The sequence below is a fragment of the Castor canadensis genome, chromosome 3 (assembly GCF_047511655.1).
Source record: "Castor canadensis chromosome 3, mCasCan1.hap1v2, whole genome shotgun sequence".
NCBI lineage: Eukaryota > Metazoa > Chordata > Mammalia > Rodentia > Castoridae > Castor > Castor canadensis.
Window position 1 is genome coordinate 98,832,226 of NC_133388.1, and position 19,997 is coordinate 98,852,222.

General features: G+C 35.5%; 1 protein-coding gene across 4 annotated transcripts in view; it reads left to right on the forward strand.

Annotated features, from left to right (window-relative positions):
• Window positions 1-19,997, forward strand: part of LOC109678055 (putative monooxygenase p33MONOX) — a 111,594-nt gene that overhangs the window by 18,524 nt on the left and 73,073 nt on the right. For 2 of the 4 annotated variants that reach the window (XR_012446258.1, XR_012446262.1), the window contains one exon: window positions 7,485-9,966. The exons of 1 other annotated variant lie outside the window; for it this stretch is intronic. The gene's annotated coding sequence lies outside the window, so the exon portion shown is untranslated. Of the gene's footprint in view, window positions 1-7,471; window positions 9,967-19,997 lie in introns of those variants that run through there. One more of the 4 variants, XR_012446260.1, reaches the window with a different exon arrangement.

A 19,997-nucleotide genomic window follows, 5' to 3' on the forward strand; every position in this document is an offset into this window, starting at 1 on the left:
GGACACTTTTTTAGGTGATGTGCAAGAATTTTTCTTTATCTTTGATTTTTGGTAGTTTGATTATTAATACGTCTTAGTAAGTTCCTCTTTGGATTGAATTTTATTGGAAATCATTGCCTTTCGTATATCTGGATGTTGACATCCCTTTCCAGATCGGGGAATCTTTTGGTTATCATTTCTTTGAAGAATGCATTTTTCTTCTTTTGAACTCAAAAACACTTTTCACTGTACTATAGTTCCCATAGGCTTCTTTGGTCTTTTTCATCTGATTGGATAATTTTAAATGTTTAATATTTGAAACCAATGATTCTTTCTTCAGGTTGATGGATCATGCTACTGATATGACTCACTCTCTCCTTCCCTCTTTCTTTCACTTGAACCCTTGCTGTATTGTCCATGACTGGTCTTGGACTCTGGAGCTCTAATGTTCTTCCTGCCTTTCCAACAGCTGGGACCACAGGTGACTTTCACCGTATTTGGCTTGGGGTGGAAGCTTTATATTGTACTTCTCATTGTAGGATTAATACTTTTTCATCTCTAGGATTCTAACTCTGTATTTATGTTTTGTTGAAATTCTTGTTCATGTGTGATTTTCCAGATTTAATTTTATTTTTATAGTTCTAGGAACTATTTTAAGAAGATTATTCTTTTTTTTGTTTTAAGATTTTTATTTTATTCATTTATTCATGTGCGCATAGATGGTTTGGGCCATTTCTCCCCCATGACCCCCACCCTCTCCCATTCTCCTCAACCCCACCTCACTCCCAGGCAGAACCTGTTCTGCCCTATGCTCTAATTTTGTTGATGGCAAGACATAAGCAATAATAAGAAAGACAAAGTGTCTTTTCTACTTGAGACAAGGATAGTTATACAGAGATTCTTAACATTGCTTCCATGCACAAATGTGCTACAACCCAAATCGATTCATCTCTAACTGACTTTTTCACTAGTTCCTGATCCCCTTCTCATATTGACCTCTGTAGCTTTAAGGTTTCTGTATTTGTTCTTCTGCAGTGGGGACATCAAATACTTTCATGTTTTGGGTTTCTTACCTATCCCCATACCTCTCATATGTGCTCTCCCCTTAGCATGTGATCCAAGTCCAACAACACTGCTGCATTTGCCCTAGATCTAAAGTCTGCATATGAGGGAGAACTTATGATTTTTTGCTCTTGTCAGCCTGGCTAACCTCACTCAGAATGACGTTCTCCAGTTCCATCCATTTACTTGCGAATGATAAGATTTCATTCTTCTTCATGGCTGAGTAAAATTCCGTTGTATATAAATAACACATTTTCTTGATCTATTTGTCAGTAGTGGGGCATCTTGGCTCTTTCCATAACTTGGCTATTGTGAGTAGTGCTGCAATAAACATGGGAGTGCAGGTGCCTCTGGAGTGATCTGAGTCACATTCCTTTGGGTATATCCCAGGAGTGGGATTGCTGGATCATATGGCAGATAGATAGTTATATTTTTAAAAAGCCTCCATATTTTTTTCCAGAGTGGTTGCACTAACTTTCATTCCCACCAGCAGGGTACAAGGGTTTCCTTTTCCCCACATCCTCGCCAACCACTATTGTGTGGGGTGTTTTTGATGATAGATAGTCTAACAAGGGTGAGGTGGAATCTTACTCTGGTTTTTTGATTTGCATTTCCTTTATGGCTAGAGATGGTGAACATTTTTTCATGTGTTTTTGGCCATTTGGATTTCTTCCTTTGAAAAAGATCTGTTTAGTTCATTTGCCCATTTATTTATTGGTTCACAAATTTGGGGAGAGTTTAGATTTCTAAGTTCCCTGTATATTCTGGTTATAAGTCCCTTGCCTTATGTATAGCTGGCAAATATTTTCTCCCACTCTGTGGGTGGTCTTTTTGGTTTAGAGACATTCCTTTTGTTGTGCAGAAGTTTTTTAATTTTATGAACTCCCGTTTGTCCATCCTTTCTCTTAGTTGTGAGTTGCTGGGGATCTATTGAGGAAATCCTTGCCTATACCTATGCATTCCAGAGTGTTTCCTGCTCCTTCCTGTACTAACTTCAGAGTTTCAGGTCAAATATTAAGGTCCTTGATCCATTTTGAATTGATACTAGCACAGGGTGATAGATATGGATCTAGTTTCAGTTTCTTGCAGACTGGTAACCACTTTTCCCAGCAGCATTTGTTGAAGAAGCTGTCCTTCCTCCATTGTATATTTTTGGCACCTTTGTCAAAAATGAGGTGGGTATAGTTGTGTGGATTCATATCCACATCCTCTATTCTGTTGCACTGATCTTCATGTCTGTTTTTGTGCCAGTACCATGCTGTTTTTATTGCTATTGCTTTGTAATACAGTTTGAAGTCAGGTATTGTGATACCTCCATCATTGCTATTTTTGCTGAATATTGCCTTGGCTATTCATAGTCTCTTGTGTTTTGAAATAAACTTTAGGGTAGATTTTTCAATATCTGTGATGAAAATCATTGGGATTTTGATGGGAATTACACTAAACATGTAGATTGCTTTTGGTAGTATAGCCATTTTACTATGTTGATTCTACCAGTCCATGAGCATGGGAAATCTTTCCTTCTTCTGTAGTCTTCCATGATCTCTTCTTTCAGCAGTTTGTAATTTTCCTTGTAGAGGTCATTTACATCCTTTGTTAAATTTACTCCTAGGTATTTGATTATTTTTAGAGGCTATTGTGAATGGAATTGTTTCCATATATTTCTTCTCAGTTTGTTCATTGTTGGTGTACAGAAAAGCTAATTATGTTTGTAAGTTGGTGTTGTATCCTGCCACCTTGCGGTAGCTGTTTATGGTGTCTAAGTGTTTTTGGGTAGAATTTTTTGGGTCTTTAAGGTATAGGATCATATCATCTGCAAATAAGTATATTTTGACAGTTTCTTTACCTATTTGTATTCCTTTTCTTTCTTCTTCTTGCCTAAATGCTCTAGCTAGAAATTCCTGTACTATTTTGAATAGGAGTGGGCATAGTGTGCACCCTTGTCTCATTCCTGACTTTAGGGAGAAGGGTTTCAGTTTTTCACTGTAAAGTATGATGTTGGCTGTAGGTTTGTCATATATGGCCTTTACACTATTGAGGTACATTCCTTCTATTCCTAGATTTTTTGGAGCTTTTATCATGAAGTGGTGTTGGATCTTGTCAAAGGCTTTTTCTGCATCTATTGAGCTGATCAAGTGGTTTTTGTCTTTGCCTCTTTTAATGTGCTGTATTACATTTATAGATTTGCTTATGTTGAAACACCCCTGCATCCCTGGGATGAAGTCAACTTGGTCATGGTGTATAATCTTTCTGATGTGTTGTTGAATTCAGTTTGCCATTATTTTGTTAAGGATTTTTGCGTCAATATTCATTAAGGAATTTGGCCTGTAGTTCTCCTTTTTGGAGGTACCTTTGTCTAGTTTTAGGATGAGAGTAATATTGGCCTCATAAAATGAATTAGGCAGTGTTTCTTCCCTTTCTATTTCATGGAACAATTTAAGGAGAGTTAAACATCTGATAGAATTCAGTTGTGAATCCATCAGGTCCTGGACTTTTCTTTTTTGTGAGGCTCTTCAACAAGATTTTTGATTTACAAAGCTCATGGTTTCTGCTTCTGCACTCTAGTCACCATCTTGGATCCTCTTGCTTACATGGGCCACTTAGTGTCCACAGACCCTCACCACATGACTGTTCTCCACCACTGCTGAACCCCAATTCCCCAGTGAGTTGATTCCAGTTGCAGGCAGAGGAGGGGCAAGGGAAGCAGCCACTCAAGAAGATTATTCTTAATGTTTAATTTTTCATTTATCATTTCATCAATCTCTCCTTTTTTAGGTTCTATTGCTGGAACTTTGCTAGTTTCTTCTGAACATGTCATGATTTCCAACGTCTTTGTAGTCCTTGTGTCCTCAGATTGGTATCTGTGAAGTGTAGAAAACAGACACCTTTTCTGAATTCGCTAAGTGTTCTTTGACAGAGACACACCTTCACTTTTTAGTCTAACCTGAAATTCTGTATAGGTTAATAGTCACAGTCCTGGAAATAAGTACAATTTGGTCTGCCATAGGCTCCCAAACAAAGTGTACTACCCTTCTCTAACTAGAGGTTTATGAGCTCACAATTATGGACTGAAAGTCTAGAACTATGAGCTCAAATAAACCTTTCATCTTTTTAAGTTGATTAACCCCATGTATTTGTTAGTGCAATTGATGTCTGAGCAACAGAATTTTCTGTCTTCTTCCTTTGGGAGGAGATTATTTGAAAAGGATTGGCATTATTATTCACTAAATGTTTGGTACAATTTCAAGTGACACCATCAGGTCCTTCATTTTTCTTTAGGGGAGAAATTTTTGTTCAATGTTTCAATCTCCTTATTCATTTTTCATCCATTCATATTTCCTATTTCTTCAGGATCCAGTCATGGTAGCTATATGTTGCTATGAATATATCTTTCCTTCTAGGTTATCCAGTCTGCTGGGATATAATCATGCATCATAATCTCTTATGCAACTTCATGTATCATTTATCTTGTCTTTCATACATAATTTTAACTGAGTCTTCTTTTTCTCTTAGTTTGGCTAAAAGAATGTTAAGTTTGTTTACATTTTCAAGAAACCAATTATTGGTTTCACTGATCTTTGTAATAATTTCTAGTCTGTGTATCATTTTTTTCTGCTTAATCTTTATTTTTCTTTCCTTTTTCTAACTGTGGTCTTAGTATGCACATTATCTTATGTAGCACCTAGGGTATCTATGGACTGTCATAGTGTGTATTAAAAGAAAAGATTAATTATTCTAAAGTTATAAGCAGAAAGTTTTCAAAATCAGATGACTTAGGTCAATATAAATATGTAAAATGCCCTGTTTTGGAATTCAGTTGAAGTTGAACTGAATTCAGTTGAAAAACTGGCTCAATATTTTACTATGAGGTCTAAAAAGTGTAGATGATTTTGCATTTGTGGGTCAACACTACTTGCCATAAGAAAAATAGTTCTTAGAATTGGCTTTATTCTTTAATAACATAAGGAAAAATATAAATAATAGAATACATAAATATAGTAAATAGTAAAATAAATTTTTGTGAGAAAATTTAAACACTTTTCTTATTATAGAATATGCTATACCACAAAATTTATTTTCATCTTAACATAACTTTAACTACTAGGAGGGTATTTTGAAAAAGAATTTGAAATGATAGAACTCACTCATTTTTGGGGAAATTTAAAATTATTTATGTCTTGATTCTAGTAGTATCATCTACAGCTGTCATTTTCTTCTTGATAGTTATTATTTCCTTGGTGTACCTTTCTTGCAGAAGGAAGAAATATTAAATCATTAGGGATAATGATAGTAACATTCCAATTAAAATAATCAGAATTTAAAAATTTAGATATTTATAGCAATCATATAGAAGTTTTTTCTCTTAATTTAAAAAATTGTCTTAGAAAATGACTTCGATTTGTAATAGATGAAAATTCTGGCAATTTTTGAACAATCTTCAAACAACACTAAACACAACACCACTTGGTGTTCTAATTTAGTAATTTTTCCAAGACATGAAATAGATGTGATAGTAGACTATGTATTCAAGCCAAATTTATGTGTATAAAAGTTTAAAGTGAAACAAAATGTGTAACATTGTAGTACATAAGTTACTGTCTAATCTTTCAATATGGTCACAGCAGCAGACATGCAATATGACTTGCTTTTACAGCACTGCATTTATTCACACATTTAGTTTCTCTTGAAAAATTACTTTCAGAGTCTGTGGAAATTATATGGCTATTCTAAATATGAAATACATATATTATAGACAAATTTTGGTATCCTAGCCAAATGATCAAGATGGATAGATACAATCATCAGAGTTCTCTACAGTATATACCAGAGTCTGAAGGCAAGTTCAAACACAAAGTTAACAAAATTATTTTATTCACTGCTGTTCTCAAAAACACACATTTACTGTACCCAATATGTGTAATACAACTTGGTATTGAATTTGGAAAAAAATTTTCTAATATATTCATACTCTGTGTTCATATCCCAGTGGGGACACACTTTAAAAAATCAAACAACAAATATATATTTGGAAAACCCAAATCAGATTAGAAAATTAGTAAAATACTTTTTAAAGATAGGACATATAATTCAAAAGAAAATATAATTAGTGAAACTTAGTTTTGTGAGAAGGTAGAAAAAACTGTTATAGTAAAAATACATCATACGTGAAATCCCGAAGGTAAGAAAGTGCTTGCTGTAGTCTGTGAAGTGTACAGCACACTTTGAGAGGTAACTTGAGAACAGCTGAGATTATATCATCAATCACAGCTCCAATAGCATAGTAAGGATTGTGAATATGGACTCAAATCACTTGGAAGTCATTACTTGTATAATAAATGTCCTTGCCAGAACAGTTGCAAACTTAAATATTGATGTATACTTATTTCTTTAGACATGTACTATTTTCTTATACAACATTGTAATTGAAAGCCTACCTATCAGCTATGTATCAATTTATATATATATATATATATATGAATAACAAAAGAAATCATGTATGTAGAAAAAGAGGATTAAAAAAATAGAATCTACAATATGTGAGAATATATGCAAGAGAAATGATTATCAGTAATGAACAAATGATATTGTTACTTGAATAAAAGGTGGAATACATACAACAATGAAAGTTTATGAACTGAATAACAAGGGAGTGTGTTTTACTGGCTGTTGTGATAAATTAAAGAAAAATTGAAACTTCTGTCTTTTAGGAATTAGATTAGGAAGAAATAACAGGATACAGACTGCTTACTGGAAGGAGGATAGTTTTTCAGAGTTGGATTGGAGATGATGCCTTTTAGAAGTTCTGGATATAATAAAAATAATAATAATAATATTGAAGGGTTTGGAAACTGCCATGAGTAAATAGAGAGCTCATTAAACTATTACTCTCATGATGGAAATCATTAAATGAGTTATCATCTGTAGGGAGGTATGGTGAAGCCATCTTTAAATTCCTGTTAGTCCTTTAACCCACATATGCTGCTGCACTATATTGAGCCTAAGACATGATAAACAACAAGAGGAAGAGGAGGACTGGGAAGAGTAGGAGGAGGTGGGTGCCTGTCTTTTCATCAGCTAATCTGTTTCTAATTGCTTTCCCTCCATCAGTACAGTTACATTAAGAGGTTGTATTTAAACACAATTAGCTCATTTACCCTAAGAGACAGAAGAGCAGTGCTGTAATCACTTAACTACTTTTAGTGATGAAAACAGATTAATTAAATCATTGCCTGGGTCATATATATATATATATATATATATATATATATATATATATGTATATATCCTATATATTATTGTATACAGAATGACCTGTCATCCATAGCATTTTTAAAACAACAAATGTAAATACTTATAAATGTCATTATAAGAATGCTTTGTTCCTTTTGTTCCAAAGAAACATTTAATTACTGTAATGTTTTATGGGAAGTTTCTCTCCACAGGCTGACCAATAATCTAGGCTGGCAGCTATCAAGGTGAGATAATCATCAGGAGAACTGTGAGAAATCTCTTGAGGATCCAGAGCCCTTCTCTCTGACCACCAAGCACTGAGCACGGAGCACAGGCTTCTTGACAGCTGTGTTTCACACAGGGCTCTGCACAAGCATCCTGGTGTTCTGTACTGTACTTGCAGGGTATTGGCATGGAACTTGACACACTGAAACTATTTGCCCCTTTCCACGTTATCTCTGTCTCTACATCTTAGAATTTCCCATTCTATTTCAGGATGCTTTTAGGAACACTCAGTGGAACAGTCAGGATCTCTTAGTGGATTTCTGCTTTATGTCTTCTGCTTTCTGCCTTATCAATGTCCATTTATTACTAATTGTGCCCCAACCCTTACTCACAAATTACTATGGTTTTTTTTACAGAAGAAAAAGGATAATAACAATTCCCATCTTACACCTAGTGATAATGTAAGTATGTGGAGGCACACTAGCAAATATTCAATACTGAAATGCCACAGGTTCTCAGTATACTTTCTTTGTTGTAAGATAATATCCTGGTGTAATTTTAACAGCTTGTAAGATTACAAGCATTATTCAAGTCACATCATAAAGGCAACTGGCTTAGGTCCTTAGAGTACAAAGAGATAAGTGATATATTACATATTTTTATAATAGGATTGATAACTAGTATCTTTTAACCTCATTATTTTTTGTTTGTACCAAAATCTTGGATTGTTCCATGTTGGCTCCTCTTCTTAAAGTCATTTGTGTAGTAAGTTCTTCTACAAATTCACAGTGTGTTTGCAAACTTGAACTCTAACAATTTGTCTTATTTATAAAACCAAATTTTGTATATTTCAAACAAACTTCATTCAATAAAATTACCCATAATCAAAGAATTTAAATTTTATTTCTTATTTAATCAGAGTTTACATTTCAAAATTATATATTGAATCTAAAATTCTCAAAGCATTTTTTTTTCTTTCTTTATATGTGTCCTTCCCCAAAATGAAATTTTTCTGAAAATCCATGGGATAGACATTTCGTTTCTTATAACAATCTCTGCTTCTGTCAGTTTCCATTGATCACTTTTAGCTGAAAATGCTAAAGGTGTCTTTATAAATTAATCAAACAGTGCTCTTCAGCACCTACCATTTACACTTACTGTAGTAGATACCATGAGGGACACAGTATATGGACTTGGAGGCCAGACTTATGGTGGCCGTGATCTAGCAGGAGAAGGGCAGATGTGTACATGGGAAGCTATGATTATAAGTTCTTTGCAAAGCTAAAACATCTTCTGTTAAAACATCTTTTACCTCCACCTTGCATTTCTGGTTTCACTGCCAAAGTTGTTCTCCACCTTTTGATGCATTTATCATTCCTATCCTTTTTTCTTTTTTGGCAGAACTGAGGATTGAACTCTGGGTCTCCTGCTTGCTAGTCAGTCACCCACCACTCAAGCCATGCCTTCAGTCGGTGTCACACTTCTTTTTCACCTTATCAATGTGCATTTACATTATCAGTTTTACTTTTCACATCTAATCCATCCAGCACTTGTGAGCAGAATATTTTCCAATAAGAACATTTCTATTGTAGAGTTTTGCAGCTGAGCATCATTTAAATGAACTGCATCTTGCTCATGTTTGTAACCACAGCACTTGAATTATCACATGATGAAAACAATTATTTTCATTTTCTGACTTGGGTAGCTGAAGTTCTTTGCTTGTCCTCAATGTTTTCCTTCTGTTGTTTTTCCATTCTTTCCTTGATCTGTTCAAAATTTCTGAAGCTGAATCTACACATTAATCTTCTTTGTAAGGGCATGCTCCTGGGGTTTGAATTCATGGCCTTATGCTAGTTAAGGTGCTCTGCAACCTGAGCCTCACTTTAACCCTTTTGCTTTGTTTATCTTGGAAATACTATCTTGCTTTTTGCACAGGTTAACCTGGACTATGACCCTCCTATTTTAGACGTTCTGTTGAGATGGAGTCTAACAAACATTTCTTGCCAGAGTTGGCCTAGAACTACAATCCCTCCCCAGCCTCTCCAGTATCTATGATTGTAGACATGAACCAGTGTGCCAGCAATATAGCACTCTATTCCTACATGACTCCACAAAACCACTTACCATCTCTCTTCTATATTAATTTAGAATAGACATCATGAGCCCTTTTATTCATTAGCTGACTTGTTGTATTATTAGTTGAAGCCTTTCTATGGGGAGCACTCTTGGAATATAGCAATAACTAAAGTAAATGCAATTCTTGCTTTCAAATGCTATATTGAGCAAATAAATGCATGGTAAAAGTAATAATTTTCACTTTTATACCTTTCAGAATAATATTATTCCTTTGAAAATGTAAATCATTATTTAAATTTGTATTTCTCTAATTCTAGTAAAACAGATTTTTAACATTAATAATCAATGGGAGAGTTGGTTTTTATAAACTGACAGGGATTAATATTTTTTAATTTATTACTTCAAAGGATAGAAATTCCTCATCAAATTAATGTGTGGATATGTATCTATTTTATCTTACAAATTAAAATAAAAAAACTAAATTGAAAAAAGTACTTGTTTGAATTTTTTTAATAAACAATTAAAACAATAGATCCAACATCACACACACACACAAACACACATAATGTTTTTGTGGCTTACATTTACATTGCCTTGTGTCTTGTGAGAAGCAACAATTCAAATTTGAGAAACTTTGACATTTTTGTCTGATTTTTTGCTAATGATAAATTATGGTTTGGGGGAGGCGGGCCATAAGGTGACATTCTTATCATATTACTTTGATTACTTTTGAACCTTAACACACAGAATTTCTAACTTAACAAGTTCTAAAATCCTTATTGTCATTTAATGCTGTAAACAGATATATTGTTATCCACTGGGTGGCCAAAATGTTTTTAGTTGAAATCAATATTGCTTAAAATATTTTATTCATTTCACTTGCCTTTTCTATCTATAAAATAAATTGAAATTTCATTGCTTTAAAATTATTTACAAGGCCAGGCATGGTGGCACATGCCTTGTAAACCCAGTACTCAGGAGAACTAGGCAAGAGGATCAAGAGTTACAGACCAACTTAGGCTACCTAAACCTTCTCTTAAAAAAAACTTATTTACACCTCAAAAATTTTATGAATGTGTATCTTAATTTGATAAGAAATTATCACATTTATTTTAAATGTCATCGGTATTTGATTTTAATTATATACAATTTTTTATGTTTAGAGAATATTTCCATGTATTTGATGAGCTCAGAGTTGCCTTTATTCAGATTTATATTTATTATTATACTAATGCATATGCTTTTATGTTATTCTTTAAACCAGAAAATTTTTGAAACTATATGGATTTTTTCCCTTGCTGCTCTGAATTCTTGACTAAGGTCTGCACAGGTGGCTCACAATATTAAGGACATATGCCAGCAATTCAAGTGTGCTTTCAAAATAACAGACATTGTGGAGTTTCCATTCTCAAAGTCTTATCTTCCCAACAAAAATCTGAGAAAGTTTGAAGGATTTCCTTTATTTCTTTATGAATTTTCATCTTTAAGAGCTATATTGCTATTGCCAAACACAGTTAGATATAAGCAATGAGATCTGGTGCTCCATGCACAGTGAGGTGAGTAGTAAGTCACAAAAATTGATATAGATAAGTAGATTGATAGATACATACAAGTGCATCTATATGTACACATACATTTAAAATAAAGATCAAGAGAACAGCAGCCCAAAGTCTTCAAACATCAAGGCATGATGAAAGGCAAATGATGACTACCTTATTTCAGCCACTGCGTGATGCTGCATGCATGTACTGAAATACTATACTGCATTCCTTTAATATGTATAATTCATACATGCTAATCAAAATTTAAGGTAAATGAACAAACTGTGCTATCTTCAATGAAATAATTTAAATCTATTCAGGTATTTAGAGTTTACCAACTACCTCTCATTCATTTCTGGGAGCCATGGTGACTCCAAGTCACCATGTCCTTTATACCTGTCCTTACTGTAAAGGGAGGTAGGGCCATAAACAGCAGATATGGTAGATTTTTGTGAAATTGTTTTTCTGCATCCACAATGATGAGTTGTATTCTCATTTTTAGCTTATCATTAACATTTGATACTATAGTGATGGCTATTTCACTATCAAACCATTCTAGTTTTCCTAGAATATATCCCAATAATTTGTGATATATTCTCCTATGTAATTGCTAGACTCACATTGCTAAGCATTGTCTAGTATTTGTCCATGTATGTCTTGAGAAATATTCTGAAGTTTTTGGTATCATTATTGTGTGGTCTTGAGGAATGAGTCTAGTATATACTTCATTCCCTTCCATTTCTGGAAAGATTGGCATAGAATTGTTTTATTTGCTCCTTTCATGTTGAGTTGAATTCAGAACCTGTCCTGGATGGTGACTAGGGTGCCAGAGCAGACAGCTCTTGCTCTGTGAGTCCAAAACCTTTCTGAGACACTGAAGCCACAGTTGGCAGAAATAAAGCACAAAGGAGAATTGAAATTTTGACATCCTGAACCCATACTCCATGGAAAGCTTCTCCATGCTACACTACACTGAGAAAACAGGAGACCTGAAACCACCAACACATGGCAGCTGCAAACCTGCTTGGGAGACATTCGGCAGACCAAACAGGTGAGTCCCTAACATCATGTGGTATTCCCACAGACACTGCTGGAGTAAACCAGCATAGCCCACTGGGCAGACTGACACTCTCCCCTCTCATAAAAACAAATTGAACAATAAACAAGAAATTCAAAACTAACACACACCAGAGGGGTGGAGTTGCTGAAAGCACACAGGAGAAAGAAATTAAGAGGTTCATGGAAGTAAATGAAAATGAAAACACTACCTACCAGAAATATAGGACACTGCAAAGGCGGTCCTAAGAGGAAAGTTTGTAGCCATGAGTACATACATTAAAAAGACAGAAAGATCTCAAATCAATGACCTAATGTTACATCTCAAACTCCTAGAAAAACAAGAACAAGTAAAACCTAAAACAAGCAGAAAGAGAGAAATAATAAAAATAAAGCAAGAAATTGATGAAATAGAAACAGCAACAACAAAAATACAAAGAATCAATGAAACAAAAAGAAAGTTCTTTGAAAAAATTAACAAGATTGACAGACACCTGGCAAACCTGACTAAAATGAAGAGAGAAAAAACCCAAGTCAGCAAAATCAGAAATGCAACATGGGAGATAACAACAAACACCATGGAAATCCAGGGAATCATCAGAGACTATTTGAGAACCCATATTCCAATACATTTGAAAATCTTGAAGAAATGAACAAATTTCTAGATACTTGTAACCACCCATAATTGAACCAAGAGGACATAAATCCCCTGAATAGATCTATAACACAAAATGAAATTGAAGCAGCAATAGAATCTCCCAAAGAAGAGAAGTCCAGGACCTGATGGATTCTCAGCTGAATTCTGTCAGTTCCTTAAAGAAGCACTAATACCAACTATCCTTAAACTTTTCCATGAAATAGAAAGGGAAGTAACACTGCCTAAATCATTTTATGAAGCCAGTATTGCACTCATCCCAAAACCAAACAAAGACACCACCAAAAAGGAGACCTGCAGGCCAGTCTCCATAATGAACACTGATGCAAAAATACTCAAGAGAATAATGGCAAACCAAATCCAACTACACATCAGAAAGATCATTCACCATGACCAGGTCAGCTTCATCCCAGGGATGTAAGGGTGGTTCAACATACATAAATCCATAAATGTATCACAGCACATTAATAGAAGCAAAGACAAAAATCACTTGATCATCTCAATAGATACAAAAAAAACCTTTGATAAGATCCAAAACTACTTCATGATAAAAGCTTTAAGAAAAATATGAATAAAAGGAATGTATCTCAACATTGTAAAGGCTATATTTGACAAACCTATAGCCAGCATCCTACTTAATGGACAAAAACTGAAGCCATTTCTCCTAAATCAAGAATGACACAAGAGTGCCCACTATCCCTAATCCTATTCAACACAGTCCTGGAATTCCTAGCCAGATCAATTAGGCAATAATTAAAAATAAAAGGAAAAGAAGTAGGTAAAGAAACTGTATAATATCCCTACTTGCTGAGGATGTGATCCTTTATCAAGAAGACCCAAAAAATCTACCCAAAGCTCCTAGGAACCTTAAAGAGCTACAGCAAAGTGGTAGGATACAAAATCAACTTACAGAAATCTTCAGCTTTTAAAAGATCCAAGATGGTGACAGAGAGAGAGCTACAAACCTCAAGAGCTCCTGAACAAGAGACCTTGCTGAGAAGCTGGAGACATGACTGACTGAGGTAAAGCACCAGGGAGAGCCAAAAATATGACACTCTAAACTCTTAGATCATGGAAGGTTTCTCCACACCACTATCCAATGAAAAAATAGCCGTCCTGCCAAATCCCCACCCCACAGGCCTGTAGAGCTTCTGCTCCATTCTGCTGGCTCTCCTCACCTCAGGCTATACCAGGCCACAGTCCCATGCTGGACCCATGCACAGTGGGATCCCCACCTCTCAAGGTCATACCAGATCTACCCTTCACTGGGATACCTGCCCTCAAGCTGTGCCAGCCTTCAGCCCTGAATCAGATTGACACCATGTCAGGATACCCGACCCTCAGCCACACCACCAGATCCATGACCACCAGGAACCCCACCCCCAAGTCGTGCAAGACCGCAGCCTAGAGCTGGTCCCACAGCTTGCCAGGACACCCAGCCCCTGTGCCCATGGTCCTTCAGGCCCTGCTGAGCCCCAACTATGGATGGGATGATCAGAGTGCCACACCTGACTCCCTACCCATCAGGCCCTGCCTGGCTCCAGCTCTGTGTGGAACGACTGGAGCCCTGCCCCACTGGGACAGGCACAAGACTGGCGTGAGACAGCTGCATCCTCCAGCCCACCAAGAATACTGCCTCTCTAGTGGAGATGGTCCCAGCTCTACAGGCTTTCCAGTTAACCACTCCACCAGTCTCCCACTCAGGCCACCACTAGAAGGGGCCAAGCATGCCTAAGAGAAACACACAGACTGGACTGAACACTAAAGGAGTAATAACAACTAAGCCTGAAAATCTACTGCTCCAAAACTGGTGATTATTATTTCTTTTTCTTTTTCTCCCTTCTTTAAGTGTTTGGCAGCCTGGTTTGCTGTTTAATCAACCACCATCTCTCCCATTTTTTTTCATTTTTTCCTCTCTTTTCTATTTCTTTTATCTTTCCTTTTTTTTCTCTTTTTTATCCTTCTAATAATGATTTTATTAATATTAATATTGTAACTCAGCTAATACTAAATTGCACATAGTCCAGGAACAGAAATGATACCTAGAAACATGGGAAGAAGAAAAAGTGATGAAAACCATTCTACCCCAAAAATAAACTAGTACAAGATTTAGGGCAAAATGAAGAGAACAGATACCCAGATCCAAACTCCAACAAAAGAAAGATAAAATATACCAAGAAACACAACAAAGACCACAAGAACACCCTGAAAGAAGATATGCTATGTGTAATTAAAGTGAATTTCATAGAGATGCTACTAGACATGGTCAACCAAAATGTACTTAAGACACTCAAGAAATTCCAAGACAACAAAACTAAAGAATATGGGAAAACACAGAAACAAATAAATGAAATCATAGGATCCCTAAACAAATACCAAACTGAAACAAAGATCACCATAAAAGGAGAGATAAATGAATTAATGGCAAATAATTGACAATATTAAAGAAGAAGTAACCCACAATATGGAAAACCTCAGAAAAAAGAATGAAACAGAAATACAAAACAAAATGGAATGCCATTCCAGCAGAATAGAACAAACAGAAGATGGAATTTCAGAAATTGAAGATGAAATGGCATTTAAAGGAAAAACTGAAGAACTATCAGATAATAACTCAAGAAAATGCAAGAACTCACTGACTCCATCAAAAGACCAAACCTGAGGATCATGGGCATTTAAGAAGGAGAGGAAGTGCAAGCAAAAGGAATGTGCAATATGTTCAACATAATAACAGAAAATTACCCAAATACAGAGAAAACGATTCCCATTCAAGTACAGGAGGCCAACAGAACACCGAACAGACATAATCAAAATAGAACTACCACACAATGTAATATCATTAAAACAAGTACAGACACTAGCGAAAGAATATTCAAGGCTGTAAGAGAGAAAAAACAAATAACATACAAAGGTAAACCCATCAAAATCACAGCAGACTTCCCAACAGAAACAGTAAAAGCAAGAAGAGTATGGGGTGAGATTTTCCAAGCACTGAATGAAAATGCTTCAATCCTAGGATACTAGGATTTTGTACTATCATTCAAAATAGATGGAACTATAAAAGTCTTCCATGAAACACAGAAACTAAAACAATATATGACCACCAAGCCACAAATACAAAAGATTCTCCAAAGAATTCTGCACATAGACAATGAAAGCAAACATAACCATGAAAGTGCAGGCAATACAAAACCACAAGAGAAGAAAAGGCAAGAAAGTAAAGAGTAACATTGATTCAGCTACACATAATCAAACCCTTAATCAACAAAGACAACTACATGGCAGGAATCACCATGTGCTTATCAATACTAACACTAAATGTTAATGAACTAAATTCCCCCATCAAAACACAACGATTGGCAAACTGGATTAAAAAGAATGATCCAACAATCTTTTGCCTACAGGAGACCCACCTCATGAACGGAAATAAGCACTGGCTGAAATTGAAAGGCTGGAAGAAGATTACCAAGCCAACGGTCTCTGAAAACAAGCAGGGGTAGCAATACTTATCTTGGACAAAGTAGACTTCAAACCTTCATTGATCAAGTGCAATAAAGAAGGACTCACATACTAATAAAATGGGAAATACACCAAAAGGAAATAACAATTATCAATCTATATGCACCCAATTTCACCAAACTTAGTTTGAAGTACCTAAAAACATATATAAACTCCAATACAGTGATAGTGGGAGACCTCAATACTCCCCTGTCACCAGTAAATAGGTCATCCAAACAAAAAATCAGTAAGGAAATTCTAAAAGTAAATCACACCACAGATCAAAAGGACCTAGCTGATGTCTACAGAATATTTCATCCAAAGGTTGCACAATACACATTCTTCTCAGCAGCCCATGGAATCTTCTCCAAAACTGATCATATCTTAGGGCAAAAGCAAGCATCAGCAAATATAAGAAAATAGAAATAATCCCATTCATTCTCTCTGACCACAATGCATTAAAACTAAAAATCAACTATTTGCAAACAATTGGAAACTGAACAACACATTGCTCAGTGATGAATGGGTCATCGATGAAATAAAAGAGGAAATTAAAAGGTTCCTGGAAGTTAATGAAAACAGAAACACAACCTACCAGAATCTATGGGACACAGCAAAGGCAGTCCTGAGAGGAAAGTTTATAGCCATGAGTACATATATTAAAAAGACAGAAAGATTTCAAAGCAATGACCTAATACTACAGCACAAACTCCTAGAAATAAAGAACAAACAAATCACATAACAAGCAGAAGGGAAGAAATAATTAAAATAAGGGCAGAATTCAATGAAATACAAAGAAACAAAAAACATAAAAACAATCAATGAAACAAAAAGCTGCTTCTTTTAAAAAATAAGTATGATTGACAACCTCTGACAAACCTGACTGAAATAAGCAGAGAAAAAACCCAAATCAGTAAAATCAGAAATGCAAAATGGGAAATAACAGCAAACACCACAGAAATCCAGGAAATCATCAGAGACTATTTTGAGAGCCTATACTTTAATAAATTTGAAAATCTTGAAGAAATGGACAGATTTCTAGAAATTTACAATCACTCAAAACTGAAACAAGAGGGTATTAATCATCTGAATTTATCTGTAACACAAAAATGAATTGTAGCAGCAATCAAGAGCCTTCCACAAAAGAAAAGCCCAGGATCTGAGGGATTCACTCCTGAATTCTATCAGACATTTAAAGAAGAATACCAACTCTCCTTAAACTGTTCCATGAAATAGAAAGGGAAGGATCACTGCCTAAATCATACTATAAAGCCAATATTACTCTCATCCCAAAACCAGACATTGACACCCCTAAAAAGGAGAACTATAGGCCAATTTCCTTAATGAACATCAGTGCAAAAATCCTCAATAAAATAATGGCAAACCAAATCCAGCAACACATCAGAAAGATCATAAAACATGACCAAGTCAGCTTCCTCCCAGGGATGCGGGGATGGTTCAACATACACAAATCTATAAAAGTAATACAGCACATCAATAGAAGCAAAGATTAAAAACTCTTGGCCATCTCAATAGATGTAGAAAAAGTCTTTGACAAGATCCAACACCACTTCATGATAAAAGCTCTAAGAAAACTAGGAATAGAAGGAATGTACCTCAACATTGTAAAGGCTATATATGACAAACCTACAGCCAACATCACACTTAACAGTGTAAAACTGAAAGCATTCCCCCTAAAATCAGGAATGAGACAAGGGTGTCCACTATCCCCACTCCTATTCAACATAGTACTGGAATTTGTAGCCAGAGCAATTAGGCAAATAAAAAGAAAACAAATAGGTAAAGAAAGTCTCAAAATATCCTTATTTGCACACGATAAGATCCTATACTTTAAAGACCCAAACAACTCTACCCAAAAACTCTTAGACACCATAAACAGCTATAGTAAGGTGGCAGGATACAAACTCAATCTACAAAAATTATTAGCTTTTCTATACACCAAAAATGAACAAACTGAGAAGGAATACATGGAAACAATTCAATTCACAATAGCCTCAAAAAAAATCAAATATCTAGGAGTAAACTTAACAAAGGATGTGAATGACCTCTACAAAGAGAACTACAAAGCCCTGAAGAAAGACATTGCAGAAGAATACAGAAGGTAGCGAGATTTCCCATTCTCATGGATTGGTAGAATCAACATAGTGAAAAATGGCCATACTACCAAAAGCAATCCAATTATTCATGCAATTCCCATCAAAATCCCTATGACATTCAGCAGAGACATTGAAAAATCAACCCTAAAGTTCATTAGGATGCATAAGAGACTGTGAACAGCCAAGAAAATATTCAGTGAAAAGAGAAATGCTGGAGGTATCACAATACTCAACTTCAAACTGTAGTACAAAGCAATAGCAATAAAAACAACATGGTACTGGCATAAAAGCAGACATGAAGACCAGTGGAACAAAAAAAAAGATCCAGATATGAATCTACACAGCTATGCTTACCTTATTTTTGACAAAGATGCCAAGGACATATGATGGAGAAAAGACAGACTCTTCATTAAATGTTGCTGTGAAAAGTGATTATACGCCTACAAAAAACTGAAACTCAATCCATGCCTTCACATTGTAGTAGTATCAACTCCAAATTAAAAAAGGACCTTAATATCAGTCTGAAACCCTGAAGTTAGTAAATGAAAAAGCAATGAATACTCAGGAAGCATTAGGTACAGCTAAGGACTTCCTCAATAGAACCCTAGCAGCTCAACAACTAAGAGAAAGGATGGACAAATGGAATTTCATAATTTTAAAAAGCTTCTGCACAACAAAAGAAATGGCCTCTAAAATGAAGAGACCACCCACAGAGCGGGAGAAAACATTCCCGCTCATATGCAGACTTTAGATCTGAGGCAAAGACAGTAATGTTGTTGGACTTGGGTCACACACTAAGGGGAGAGCACATACTGGAGGAAGGTGGATAGTTAGGAAACTCAAATCTTAAAAGTGATTTATGTCCCAACTGCAGAGGAACTGATACAGAATCCTTAAAGTGACAGAGATCAATATGGGTAGGTGACTGGGAAGTAGTGAAGAGGTCAGGTAGAAATGAATCAATTAAGGTTGTAATGCACTTGTGCATGAAAACAATGCTGGGAATCTCTCTGTATAACTATCCTTATCTCAACTAGCAAAATCACTTTGTCTTTCTTATTACTGTTAATATCTTCTCAATAAAATTGGATGAAAGTGGAAAACAAGTACTGCCTGGAAACCAGGGTTGGGGGGGAGAAAGAGGCATAAGGGGCAGTGGGAGAAATGACCCAGACAATGTATGCACATATGAATATGTGAATAAAGAAAAAAAATGAACCTGTCCTAAGATAAATGTTACCCCAGTATCTAAGAAATTACAAAACAAAGTTTCAACAAAACCACCTTAAGCTTCTGATAGACTAAGCCAGATATAGTGTTACATGCCTGCACCCAGGCTACTCAGAATATTGAGACAGAAGATTTCCCTCTGCAGGCCATGACAAGCAAAAGTTAATAAGATCCTATATCACAAACAAGCCAGGTGTGATGTTGCATGTGTGTGGTCCCATCTACTCAGGAGACAAAGGTAAGAGAATCACAGTTTGAGGCCAACCTAGACAAAGACAAGCATGAGAACCTATCTGAAATACAAACTAAAGAAAGTAAAAGGATTAG